General features: G+C 43.7%; 1 protein-coding gene across 1 annotated transcript in view; it reads right to left on the bottom strand.

Moving 5' to 3' along the window:
- LOC106568432 (guanine nucleotide-binding protein G(I)/G(S)/G(O) subunit gamma-13-like) overlaps positions 1–9,712 on the bottom strand; it is a 24,795-nt gene extending 15,083 nt beyond the window's left edge. Inside the window, exon 1 of the mRNA XM_045715971.1 lies at positions 9,049–9,712. The gene's annotated coding sequence lies outside the window, so the exon portion shown is untranslated. The remainder of the gene's footprint in view (positions 1–9,048) is intronic.
- Between the last annotated feature and the right edge of the window lie 5,288 nt (positions 9,713–15,000).

Below are 15,000 nucleotides of genomic sequence, written 5' to 3'. Positions count from 1 at the left end.
AGGATGGTTTGGGGTAGTTATGGGAGATGTAGGATGGTGTTGTAGGTTAGTTTGGGGAGATGTAGGGAGGGTTGTGGTAGTTTGGGGGGGGATGTAGGATGGTTTGGGGGGGGATGTAGGATGGTGTTGGGGGATGTAGGATGGTTTGGGGGGTGTAGGATGGTTTGGGGTAGTTTTGGGGGATGTAGGATGGTTTGGGGGAATGTATGATGGTGTTGGGGGATGGATGATGGTTTTGGGGATGTAGGATGGTTTGGGGGATGTAGGATGGTTTGGGGTAGTTTTGGGGGATGTAGGATGGTTTGGGGGATGTATGATGGTGTTGGGGGATGGATGATGGTTTTGGGGGATGTAGGATGGTTTGGGGTAGTTTTGGGGGATGTAGGATGGTTTGGGGTAGTTTTGGGGGATGTAGGATGGTTTGGGGTAGTTTTGGGGGATGTAGGATGGTTTGGGGTAGTTTTGGGGGTGTAGGATGGTTTGGGGGTGTAGGATGGTTTGGGGTAGTTTTTGGGGGATGTAGGATGGTTTGGGGTAGTTTTGGGGGATGTAGGATGGTTTGGGGTATTTTTGGGGGATGTAGGATGGTTTGGGAGATGTAGGATGGTTTGGGGTAGTTTTGGGGGATGTAGGATGGTTTGGGGTAGTTTTGGGGGATGTAGGATGGTTTGGGGGATGGATGATGGTTTTGGGGATGTAGGATGTTTGGGGGGGATGTAGGATGGTTTGGGGTAGGTTTTGGGGATGTAGGATGGTTTGGGGGATGTAAACTCAGCAAAAAAAGAAACGTCCCTTTTTCAGGACCCTGTCTTTCAAAGAAACCCATGTCTTTAATAAAAATCCAAATAACCACAGATCTTCATTGGTCGTTAAGACACTAACAGCTTACAGACGGTAGGCAATTAAGGTCACAGCTATGAGAACTTAGGACACTACAGAGGCCGTTCTACTGACTCTGAAAAACACCAAAAGAAAGATGCCCAAGGTCCCTGCTCATCTGCGTGAACGTGCCTTAGGCATGCTACAAGGAGGCATGAGGACTGCAGATGTGGCCAGGGCAATAAATTGCAATGTCTGTACTGTGAGACACCTAAGACAGCGCTACAGGGAGACAGGATGACAGCTTATCATCCTCGCAGTGGCAGACCACGTGTAACAACACCTGCACAGGATCGGTACATCCGAACATCACACCTGCGGGACAGGTACAGGATGGCAACAACAACTGCCCGAGTTACACCAGGAATGCACAATCCCTCCATCAGTGCTCAGACTGTCCACAACAGGCTGAGAGAGGCTGGACTGAGGGCTTGTAGGCCTGTCGTAAGGCAGGTATCAGACATCACCGGCAACAACGTTGCCTATGGGCACAAACCCACCGTCGCTGGACCAGACAGGACAGGCAGAAAGTGCTCTTCACTGACGACTCGCAGTTTTGTCTCACCAGGGGTGATGGTCGGATTTGCGTTTATCGTCGAAGGAATGAGCGTTACACCGAGGCCTGTACTCTGGAGCGGGATCGATTTGGAGGTGGAGGGTCCGTCATGGTCTGGGGCGGTGTGTCACAGCATCATCGGACTGAGCTTGTTATCATTGCAGGCAATCTCAACACTGTGCTTTACTGGGAAGACATCCTCCTCCCTCATGTGGTATCGTTCCTGCAGGCTCATCCTGACATGACCCTCCAGCATGACAATGCCACCAGCCATACTACTCGTTCTGTGCGTGATTTCCTGCAAGACTGGAATGTCAGTGTTCTGCCATGGCCAGCGAAGAGCCCGGATCTCAATGCCATTGAGCACGTCTGGGACCTGTTGGATCGGAGGGTGAGGGCTAGGGCCATTCCTCCCAGAAATGTCCGGGAACTTGCAGGTGCCTTGGTGGAAGAGTGGGGTAACATCTGGGGGTCATAGGATGGTTTGGGGTAGTTTTGGGGGATGCAGGATGGTGTCGGGGGATCTAGGATGGTTTGGGGTAGTTTTGGGGGATGTAGGATGGTGTCGGGGGATGTAGGATGGTTTGGGGTAGTTTGGGGGGGGATGTAGGATGGTGTTGGGGGATGTAGGATGGTTTGGGGTAGTTTGGGGGGTGTAGGATGGTTTGGGGTAGTTTGGGGGATGTAGGATGGTTTGGGGTAGTTTGGGGATGCAGGGTGGTTTGGGATAGTTTGGGGATGTAGGATGGTTTGGGGGGTGTAGGATGGTTTGGGGTAGTTTTGGGGGGTGTAGGATGGTTTGGGGTAGTTTGGAGGGATGCAGGATGGTTTGGGGTAGTTTGGGGGGGATGTAGGATGGTTTGGGGTAGTTTGGAGGGATGCAGGATGGTTTGGGGTAGTTTGGGGATGTAGGATGGTTTGGGGTAGTTTACGGGGATGCAGGATGGTTTGGGGTAGTTTTGGGGGTGTCAGTCAGCTGGTGATTTAGATCAGCATCTAGAGGGGAAATGGCTGAACGACGACACGGATAATATACAGATGGCTGGGTTTTCCGTTGCTTCGGCAGGACAGAACAGGTACATCTGGTAAGACGAGGGGTGGCGGTGTCAGTAACAGCTGGTGCGCGATGTCTAATATTAAAGAAGTCTCGAGGTATTGCTCACCTGAGGTAGAGTACCTCATGATAAGCTGTAGACCACGCTATCTACCAAGAGATTTCTCATCTTGTCACAGGTTATGTCGTGGTGTTGAAGAGAGGACCAAAATGCAGCAGAGTTGTGGATACTCATTTTCTTTTAACCTGTTGGGGCTAGGGGGCAGTATTTTCACGGCTGGATAAAAAAACGTACCCGATTTAATCTGGTTACTAATCCTACCCAGTAACTAGAATATGCATATACTTATTATATATGGATAGAAAACACCCTCAAGTTTCTAAAACTGTTTGAATGGTGTCTGTGAGTATAACAGAACTCATTTGGCAGGCAAAACCCTGAGACAGATTCTGACAGGAAGTGGATATCTGATGTGTTGTATTACCTTTAAACCTATGCCATTGAAAAACACAGGGGCTGAGGAATATTTTGGCACTTCCTATTGCTTCCACTAGATGTCAGTAGCCTTTACAAAGTGTTTTGAGTCTTTTACTGTGAGATCTGACCGAACAAGAGCCATGGAACGGTGATGGCCGATTAGACTCTGGCGCGCGAGTTCATGTTGGGTACCCTCGTTCCAATACGTTATAAAAGAGAATGCATTCGTCCACCTTGAATATTATTCATGTTCTGGTTAAAAAAGGCCCTAATGATTTATGCTATACAACGTTTGACATGTTTGAATGAACGTAAATATATTTTTTCCCCTCGTTCATGAAGTGATGTCCGGCGGGCTTAGATCATGTGCTAACAAGACGGAGATTTTTGGACATAAATTATGAGCTTTTTTGAACAAAACTACATTCGTTATGGACCTGTGATACCTGGAAGTGACATCTGATGAAGAGAATCAAAGGTAATGGATTATTTACATAGTATTTTCGATTTTAGATCTCCCCAACATGGCGGCTAGTCTGTATCGCAACGCGTATTTTTCTGGGCGCAGTGCTCAGATTATTGCAAAGTGTGATTTCCCAGTAAGGTTATTTTTAAATCTGGCAAGTTGATTGCGTTCAAGAGATGTAAATCTATAATTCTTTAAATGACAATATAATATTTTACCAATGTTTTCTAATTTTAATTATTTAATTTGTGGTGCTGACTTGACTGCCGGTTATTGGAGGGAAACGATTTCCTCAACATCAATGCCATAGTAAAACGCTGTTTTTGGATATAAATATGAACTTGATAGAACTAAAAATGCATGCATTGTCTAACATAATGTCCTAGGAGTGTCATCTGATGAAGATTGTAAAAGGTTAGTGCATCATTTTAGCTGGTTTTATGGTTTTGGTGACCCTGTCTTTGAATTGACAAAACATTACACACAGCTATTGTCAATGTACTGTCCTAACATACTCTAAATGTATGCTTTCGCCGTAAAACCTTTTTGAAATTGGACAACGTGGTTAGATTAAAGAGATGTTTATCTTTCGAAGGGTGTAAGATAGTTGTATGTTTGAAAAATTTGAATTTTGACATTTATTTGGTTTCAAATTTGCCGCTCTTGAAATGCACCTGCTGTTGATGGAGTGCACCACGGGGGGGACGCTAGCGTCCCACCTAGCCCATAGAGGTTAATGAGACACACGTAAAGCATCCATAGTGAAAAAACAAAACAATAAATGATACTCACGACAGCAACAGTTTTGCAGGCTATACAAACCGCAGTGCAAAAACAACTACCCACAACCCCAAAGAAAAACACACACCACTATATAGGACTCCCAATCAAAGGCAACTCAACACACCTGCCTTCAATTGGGAGTCTAATCACCAACACAAATCCCTTAACATACAAAAAAACCTGCCACATCCTGACCCAAAACTGATACCATACCTCCCTCTGCTGGACGTGACACATCTATATTATTCGTAGCTGTTTATTTACCAACACAAACAGACGCTGGCACTAAGACCACACTCAACCAGCTCTATAAGGCCATAAGTAAACAAGAAAATACACATCCAGAAGAGGCGCTCCTAGTGGCCGGGGATGCAGGCTAACTTAAATCAGTTTTACCTCATTTCTACCAGCATGTTAAATGTGCAACCAGAGGGGGAAAAAAAAACTCTCGACCACCTTTACTCCACACACAGAGACGCGTACAAAGCTCTCCCTCGTCCTACATTTGGCAAATCTGACCATAATTCTATCCTCCTGATTCCTGCTTAAAAACAAAAACTAAAGCAGGAAGTACCAGTGACTCGCTCAATATGGAAGTGGTCAGATGACGTGGATGCTACGCTACAGGACTGTTTTGCACAGACTGGAATATGTTCCGGGATTCATCCAATGGCATATGTAAGAATGCTGTTCATCGACTACAGCTCAGCATTCAACATCATAGTACCCTCCAAACTCATCATTAAGCTTGAGACCCTGTGTCTCAACCCAGCCTGTGCAACTGGGTCATGGACTTTCTGACGGGCCGCTCCCCAGGTGATGAAGGTAGGTGAAGGTAGGAAACAACATCTCCACTTTGCTGATCCTCAATAGTGGGGCCCCACAAGGGTGCGTGCTCAGCCCCCTCCTGTACTCACTGTTCACCCATGACTGTGTGGCCATGCACGTCCAACTCAATCATCAAGTTTGCAGAAAACACTACAGTAGTGGGCTTGATTACCAACAACGACCAGACAACCTACAGGGAGGAGGTGAGGGCACTCGGAGTGTGTTGTCAGAAAACAACCTCTCACTCAACATCAACAAAACAAAGGAGATGATCGTGGAGACAGCTGAGGGAGCACCACCCCCTATCCACATCAACGGGACCGTAGTGGAGAAGGTGGACAGAAGAGGCAACAGCGCCTCTTCAACCTCAGGAGGCTGAAGAAATTTGGCTTGTCACCTAAAACCCTCACAAACTTTTACAGATGCACAATTGAGAGCATCCTGTCAGGCTGTATCACCACCTGGTACGGCAACTGCACCGCCCACAACTGTAAGGCTCTCCAGAGGGTAGTGAGGTCTGCCCAACTCATCACCGGGGGCAAACTACCTCCCCTCCAGGACACCTACACCACCCGATGTCACAGGAAGGCCAAAAATATCACCAGAGCTCTGGGTCTGAACCCTGCGCTTGGCCCCCAAAGAACCTCACCAACTTTTACAGATGCACAATCGAGAGCATCCTGTCAGGCTGTATCACCGCCTGGTACGGCAGCTGCCCCGCCCGCAACCACAGGGCTCTCCAGAGGGTAGTGAGGTCTGCACAACGCATCACCGGGGGCAAACTACCTGCCCTCCAGGACACCTACACCACCAGATGTCACAGGAAGGACAAAAAGATTATCAAGGACAACAACCACACGAGCCACTGCCTGTTCACCCCGCTATCATCCAGAAGGTGACGTCAGTAAAGGTGCATCAAAGCTGAGACAGAGAGACTGAAAAACAGCTTCTATCTCAAGGCCATCAGACTGTTAAACAGCCACCACTAACTCAGAGAGGCTGCTGCCTACATACAGACTCTAAATCATTGGCCACTTTAATAAATGGAACACTAGTTTAATAATGCCACTTTAATAATGTTTACATATCTTGCATTACTCATCTCATATGTATTTACTGTATTCTATACCATCTATTGCATCTTGCCTTTGCCGTTCGGCCATCACTCATCCATATATTTATATGTATATATTCTTATTCCATTCCTTTATTTAGATTTGTGTGTGTATAAGGTAGTTGTTGTGAAATTGTTAGATTACTTGTTAGATATTACTGCACTGTCGGAACTAGAAGCACAAGCATTTCGCTACACTCGCATTAACACCTGCTAAACATGTGTATGTGACCAATAAGATTTGATTTGGGGTAGAGCAGCAATCTGACCTGATCTTTGAGGGTGAGTCCAGCGGCTGCAGATCGGTCCAGCAACACTGTTAGTTCGTTGATGTAAGACGTCAAACAGGTTTGAACTTAAACTGCACCCTTTTGTCTTTACCCCCTGTCTCTGTCTCTGTCTCTCTCCAGTCTGCTATCTGTAAGCTGGGGAAGTTAAAGAAGCTTTATGTGAACAGTAACTTTATCAATACATTTTGATTTGATTTTGATTTGATTTGAGGAGTATACCACCTCAGTCATCGGCTTCATCAATAAGTGCATCGATGACATCGTCCCACAGTGACAGTATGTACATACCCCAACCAGAAGCCATGGATTACAGGCAACATCCGCATTGAGCTAAAGGGTAGAGCTGCCGCTTTCAAGGAGCGGGACACTAATCCGGACGCTTATAAAAAAATCCCGCTACGCCCTCAGACGAACCATCACAGGCAAAGCATCAAAACAGGACTAAGATTGAATCCTACTACACCGGCTCCGACACTCGTCGGATGAGGCAGGGCTTGGAAACTATTACAGACTACAAAGGGAAACCCAGCCGTGAGCTGCCTAGTGACGAGAGCCTACCAGACGTGCTAAATGCCTATTATGCTCGCTTCGTTTAATTGTATTAGAACATTCATCCAAGGAAGTCACTTGGCAAAAGCCACAGGCCTTTAAAAAGATAAGAAACAATTATGTATTTTGTCACTACAACAAATACAGCCATGGGTGGTAAACAATTACACTCAAAAAGAAAAAGGCACCCTGGGAAATATGCAAATTACACTTTACAGCATACAGTGTTTAAAACAACACCAAAATGATTTTCTGTAAAACTACAGGTGTTAATGAATTACACTGAGAAAGTATAACAGAGTCAGCACTAGTAAAGGGAGAGTCCAGTTTACTATAGTGTTAATGAATTACACTGTCAGTGTTGATATTACTCTACAGTAGAGCTTTGCAAACACCACAGTCAAGTTCCTTTGAACACTGCCAGAGTTAAATGAGGAGCACTGCAACACTTTGAAAAATTGTTATTTTAACACCAGTACATGAGGGACTTTATTTTTCACTGACAATAGTTAAATGTACACTGCCAGAGTTAAATGTACACTGCCCGAGTTAAATGTACACTGCCAGAGTGTAATGTACACTGCCAGAGTTTAATGTACACTGCCAGAGTTAAATGTACACTGCCAGAGTTAAATGTACACTGCCAGAGTTTAAATGTACACTGCCAGAGTTAAATGTACACTGCCAGAGTTAAATGTACACTGCCAGAGTTTAAATGTACACTGCCAGAGTTAAATGTACACCATTGATTTTGCTGTGTGTCTGTCCCCCACCGAACGACCGACCGACTGTCCTGTGTCCAATAGTCATGACATCTCTAATGTCATTTTCTGTCTGATAACTGAGACTAACTATTGGTCCGTCTGGAATGCAGCAGTCAGAGAGGGTTTTAGACAGAGAGGAACACACACACACACACACACACACACACACACACACACACACACACACACACACACACACACACACAGAGACACACACACACACACACACACACACACACACACACACACACACACACACACACATAGAGGAATAATCGATACGATATAGCCAGTGAAAATGTTGTATCAATCAATTAGGGATCAATAATGGTCTGAAAGCAGGGGGGGGGGAAGTGCAGCCAGGTCACCCGTGATACAAATCAGTGTTCGACGTCCGTCTTTATCTGAGGAACGTTGGGAGATGACGTGGAAACCGGCCACTAGGGGCAGCAGTGAACTGTAGTTTTTGTTTTTGTTCTGCCTCTGATTTTCAAAGGTTGCAAGTTCAAATCCAGCAATAGAAAGTTGTTTTTTTTTTTTATTGTTTTTAGGTTTTTTTTAAGCCTATCCTCAACCCTTAACCCTTCAGGGTTAATACCCTGTTTGGCTCACTTGGTAGAGCATGGCACTTGCAATGCCAGGATGGTGGGTTCAATTTCTACAGGGGACCAGTATGAAAACGTATACATTCACTACCGTAAATTAATCTGGGTAAATGTAAAAAAAAAAATCAGAGTTTTAATAACCTAACTTTGAAATGTGGCTTTTGCAATAATTTCTAAATTTGAACATTAGAGAAACAATGGATGGAATGTCGTATTTTGACGTGAGACTGTGAGATCTAGTTGGAATCTGTCCCCGCTGTCTGATAACTGAAAAGGGGGAAACAATGAGACGCTCTTTCTGACGTTGTAAAGCGGAAACATCAGCATCCATCTAACGGGGTTCTGGGGGAGGCGAGAAGAAGAGGAGGAGGAGGAGGAGGAAGAGGAGGAATCCTAGTTTTATATAACGTCCTCGCTTTTATTCCTCTGTGCTGAGTATGGAGGCGGGAGGAGTGAGAAACTGAAGTGGTCATTTCCAACCCAAAGCTCTCGGTCGTTCATCGATCTATCGTCTGTATATTTGTCTGTGTGATGTGGAGTGTCTGACTCTAAACTAAATTCTGTCAGCACATAACACGTCAACACACAAAAAAAAACATCTGATATACAAAGCTGTGAAATTAACAAATTAAATCGTCATTTTTATGTATCTTTTACTATCCATTTTACTCACACCGCTTACCTCACTGATTTTTTTTTCTTTTTTCTTCCGGTGGTAGCTGTTGCTCACACCGGCTCCGTTTTAGGCTAACCGGCGTCGGTATTTCGGTAAAGTGAGACGCGTCCCTTCTGTTTCCTAAAATACCGGGGGGAAAGTGCCCGGGACTTTTTCGGCGTCAAGTGGTTTCTGTTGTGTTCTCACACTGCGCACTACCGGTTCTCTCTCTCTCTCTCCGTCCAAATGGACAACTGGCCAATGTGACGGCTTAAATCCGCAGTCTGAAGTATATTCTACCGGCGATAACGGGATGTTGAGCACTAGATAGACCTCTTCCCTTCTCCGGGTTTATATTCGGTCGGTCAGTCCGTTACTATAGAGCGGCGGGGCCGGTTTCCAGTTGGGTTGTCGGGCGGTGGTCTCTCTCTCTCTCTCTCTCTCTCTCTCTCTCTCTCTGCAGAGGCCGGGAGATGCTGAGGAAGTTACTGTACCGGGGAATGGCGGGGATAAACCGAGAGCTGGCTGTTCACTCCCTGCTGCTGCTGAGCGGAGCTTCAACGTGTGTGTGTGTGTGTGTGTGCTTAAAAGTGTGTTTCCCCAAGGATGCGTTAGTTAGATGAGGCGAGTGAACCAGTCAGGAGAGAGGAGAGAGCTTGCTCTGTAAACTCTCTATTTTTGCCGTGTTGACTGTGGAGGGAGAGGAGGGGAGAGGAGGGAGGGGGGGGGGAGGGGGGGGGCGAGAAAGGAGGGGGGGGGAAATAAAGAGGAGGCTAGAGGGAGAGAAAGGAGGGGGGAGATAAAGAGGAGGGGAGAGGAGGGAGGGGGCGAGAAAGGAGGGAGGAGATAAAGAGGAGGGGAGAGGAAGGGGGGCGAGAGGGACTGAGGGGGGATGCGCATATACCCGATCCCTCTTCCCCATCTCTCCAACCTGGTCTCAGAGCATTACGTATTATTCTGTATGTAAATCCTAGACAATCCATTTAATATGATATGTTATCAAATCAAATCAAATGTATTTATATAGCCCTTCTTACATCGGCTGATATCTCAAAGTGCTGTACAGAAACCCAGCCTAAAACCCCAAACAGCAAGCAATGCAGGTGTAAAAGCACGGTGGCCAGTTATGGTACTGTATGTATTGTGGATGTCCATTTGTATGATATGTCTATGATATGTTAATGAATTCCAAAATGTACAATTGTTACAAATCAGCAAAAAACATGTGATATGTTACGAATTCCAATTTGTAGTTAAATAAAGGTTAAATACAAATACATAAATGAAAACGTTAGCTAGGTGACTAGGTGGCTAATGCTAACGTTAGCTAGTTCTAGGAGTTAAGGGTTAGGTTAAAGGTTTGGAGGAAGGGTTAGCTAACATGCTAATGTTAGCTAATTCTAGGAGTTAGGGGTTAGGGTTAAGGTTAGGAGGGAGGTTAAAGGTTTGGAGGAAGGGTTAGCTAACATGCTAACGTTAGCTAATTCTAGGAGTTAGGGGTTAGGGTTTAGGGTTAAGGTTAGGAGGTAGGTTAAAGGGTTAGGTTTAGCTAACATGCTAACGTTAGCTAATTCTGGGAGTTAGGGGTTAGGGTTAAGGTTAGGAGGTAGATTAAAGGGTTAGGGTTAGCTAACATGCGAACATTAGCTAATTCTGGGAGTTAGGGGTTAGGGTTAAGGTTAGGAGGTAGGTAGGTTAAAGGGTTAGGGTTAGCTAACATGCTAAAGTTAGCTAATTCTGTGAGTTAGGGGTTAGGGTTAAGGTTAGGAGGTAGGTAGGTTAAAGGGTTAGGGTTAGCTAACATGCTAAAGTTAGCTAATTCTGTGAGTTAGGGTTAAGGTTAGGAGGTAGGTAGGTAGGTAGGTTAAAGGGTTAGTGGAAGTGTTAGAAGAAGAGTTAGCTAACATGCTAAGTAGTTGAAAAGTAGCTAAAAAAGTAGTAAGTAGCAGCAAAGTTGCTAATTAGCTAAAATGCTAAAGTTGTCCGTGATGAGATCCACCCACCATCCCAGACATGGCTACCCACCCAGACATGGCTACCCATCCATCCACCCACCAATCCACCCAGACATGGCTACCCATCCACCCACCCACCAATCCACCCAGACATGGCTACCCATCCATCCACCCACCCATCCACCCAGACATGGCTACCCATCCATCCACCCACCCATCCACCCAGACACAGTTACCCACCCACCCACCCAGACATAGCTACCCACCTAGACCCACCCACCCAGACATAGCTACCCACCCAGACATAGCTAAACACCCACCCACCCACCCAGACATAGCTACCCACCCACCTACCCACCCACCCAGACATACCCACCCACCCAGACATAGCTACCCACCCACCAATCCACCCAGACATAGCTACCCACCCACTCACCAATCCACCCAGACATAGCTACCCACCCACCAATCCACCCAGACATACCCACCCACCTTAATTGTTGCCTTCAGTAACCTTCTATCTTATGTAAACATACAAAACATAACATATAAGAAGTTGAGTGAACCAGGATCATTTACAATGTTACGTCGAGTCTATGAGACCAGTCTGATATCCCTGCAAACTGTATGGATGTTCATTTACAATGTTACGTAGAGTCTATGAGACCAGTCTGATCTCACTGCAAACTGTGTGGATGTTCATTTACAATGTTACGTCGAGTCTATGAGACCAGTCTGATCTCACTGCAAACTGTGTGCTTGCGTGCGTGCGTGCGTGCGTGCGTGTGTCTGTGTGTGTGTGTGTGTGTGTGTGTGTGTGTGTGTGTGTGTGTGTGCTGTGTGCGTGTGCTGTGCGTGTGTGTGTGTGTGTAGACCCCATTCTTGCCCCCCATCGCTAGACTGTGGATTTCTGCCCTAATATGGACGGTATCACTAGTCAGGCTGCTCGCAGGGCTCCTCTCCGACCGACACATCGCTTCCTCTCCTCTCCGACCGACACATCGCTTCCTCTCCTCTCCTCTCCTCTCCTCTCCTCTCCTCTCCTCTCCTCTCCTCTCCTCTCCTCTCCTCTCCTCTCCTCTCCTCTCCTCTCCTCTCCTCTCCTCTGCTCTCCTCTCCTCCTCCTCTCCTCTCCCCTCCCCTCCTCTCCTCTCCGACCGACACATCGCTTCCTCTCCTCTCCTCTCCTCTCCTCTCCGACCGACACATCGCTTCCTCTCCTCTCCTCTCCTCTCCTCTCCTCTCCTCTCCTCTCCTCTCCTCTCCTCTCCTCTCCTCTCCTCTCCTCTCCTCTCCTCTCCTCTCCTCTCCTCTCCTCTCCTCTCCTCTCCTCTCCTCCTCTCCGATCGCTTCAGTTCCAAGGAAAAGAGACTCTGGCTTTATGTTCCTTCTGTAGCTGCTGGTTTTAATGAGTCTAACATCATAACACCAGATAGTCTACTAGACATAATGAATCTATCCTCATTATAACACCAGATAGTCTACTAGATATAATGAATCTATCCTCATTATAACTCCAGATAGTCTACTAGACATAATGACATAATGAATCTATCCTCATCATAACACCAGATAGTCTACTAGATATAATGAATCTATCATCATTATAACTCCAGATAGTCTACTAGACATAATGACATAATGAATCTATCCTCATTATAACACCAGATAGTCTACTAGATATAATGAATCTATCCTCATTATAACACCAGATAGTCTACTAGACATAATGAATCTATCCTCATTATAACACCAGATAGTCTACTAGACATAATGACATAATGAATCTATCCTCATTATAACACCAGATAGTCTACTAGATATAATGAATCTATCCTCATTACAACACCAGATAGACTACTAGACATAATGAATCTATCCTCATTATAACACCAGATAGTCTACTAGACATAATGAATCTATCCTCATTATAACACCAGATAGTCTACTAGATATAATGAATCTATCCTCATTATAACACCAGATAGTCTACTGGATATAATGATATAATGAATCTATCCTCATTATAACACCAGATAGTCAACTAGACATAATGAATCTATCCTCATTATAACACCAGATAGTCAACTAGACATAATGAATCTATCCTCAATATAACACCGGATAGTCAACTAGACATAATGACATAATGAATCTATCCTCATTATAACACCAGATAGTCAACTAGACATAATGAAATAATTAATCTATCCTCATTATAACACCAGATAGTCAACTAGACATAATGAATCTATACTCATTATAACACCAGATAGTCAACTAGACATAATGAATCTATCCTCATTATAACACCAGATAGTCTACTAGATATAATGACATAATGAATCTATCCTCATTATAACTCCAGATAGTCTACTAGATATAATGAATCTATCCTCATTATAACACCAGATAGTCTACTAGATATAATGAATCTATCCTCATTATAACACCAGATAGTCTACTAGACATAATGACATAATGAATCTATCCTCATTATAACACCAGATAGTCTACTAGACATAATGAATCTATCCTCATTATAACACCAGATAGTCTACTAGATATAATGAATCTATCCTCATTATAACACCAGATAGTCTACTAGATATAATGAATCTATCCTCATTATAACACCAGATAGTATACTAGATATAATGAATCTATCCTCATTATAACACCAGATAGTCTACTAGATATAATGAATCTATCCTCATTATAAACCCAGATAGTCTACTAGACATAATGAATCTATCCTCATTATAACACCAGATAGTCTCCTAGACATAATGAATCTATCCTCATTATAACACCAGATAGTCTACTAGACATAATGAATCTATCCTCATTATAACACCAGATAGTCTACTAGACATAATGACATAATGAATCTATCCTCATTATAACACCAGATAGTCTACTAGATATAATTACATAATGAATCTATCCTCATTATAAACCCCGATAGTCTACTAGACATAATGAATCTATCCTCATTATAACACCAGATAGTCAACTAGACATAATGAATCTATCCTCATTATAACACCAGAGAGTCAACTAGACATAATGACATAATGAATATATCCTCATTATAACACCAGATAGTCTACTAGACATAATGACATAATTAATCTATCCTCATTATAACACCAGATAGTCTACTAGATATAAGGACATAATGAAACTATCCTCATTATAACACCAGATAGACTACTAGACATAATGAATCTATCCTCATTATAACACCAGATAGTCTACTAGACATAATGAATCTATCCTCATTATAACACCAGATAGTCTACTAGATATAATGGCATAATGAGTCTATCCTCATTATAACACCAGATAGTCTACTAGATATAATGACATAATGAATCTATCCTCATTATAACACCAGATAGTCTACTAGATATAATGACATAATGAATCTATCCTCATTATAACACCAGATAGTCTACTAGACATAATGACATAATGAATCAATCCTCATTATAACACCAGATAGTCTACTAGATATAATGAATCTATCCTCATTATAACACCAGATAGTCTACTAGACATAATGAATTTATCCTCATTATAACACCAGATAGTCTACTAGACATAATGAATCTATCCTCATTATAACACCAGATAGTCTACTAGATATAATGAATCTATCCTCATTATAACACCAGATAGTCTACTAGACATAATGACATAATGAATCTATCCTCATTATAACACCAGATAGTCTATTAGATATAATGACATAATGAATCTATCCTCATTATAACACCAGATAGTCTACTAGACATAATGAATCTATCCTCATTATAACACCAGATAGTCTACTAGACATAATGAATCTATCCTCATTATAACACCAGATAGTCTACTAGACATAATGAATCTATCCTCATTATAACACCAGATAGTCTACTAGACATAATGAATCTATCCTCATTATAACACCAGATAGTCTACTAGACATAATGACATAATGCATCTATCCTCATTATAACACCAGATAGTCTACTAG

Source organism: Salmo salar, chromosome ssa03 (assembly GCF_905237065.1).
Source record: "Salmo salar chromosome ssa03, Ssal_v3.1, whole genome shotgun sequence".
Taxonomy (NCBI): domain Eukaryota; kingdom Metazoa; phylum Chordata; class Actinopteri; order Salmoniformes; family Salmonidae; genus Salmo; species Salmo salar.
This window is presented reverse-complemented; position numbering and strand designations above follow the sequence as displayed.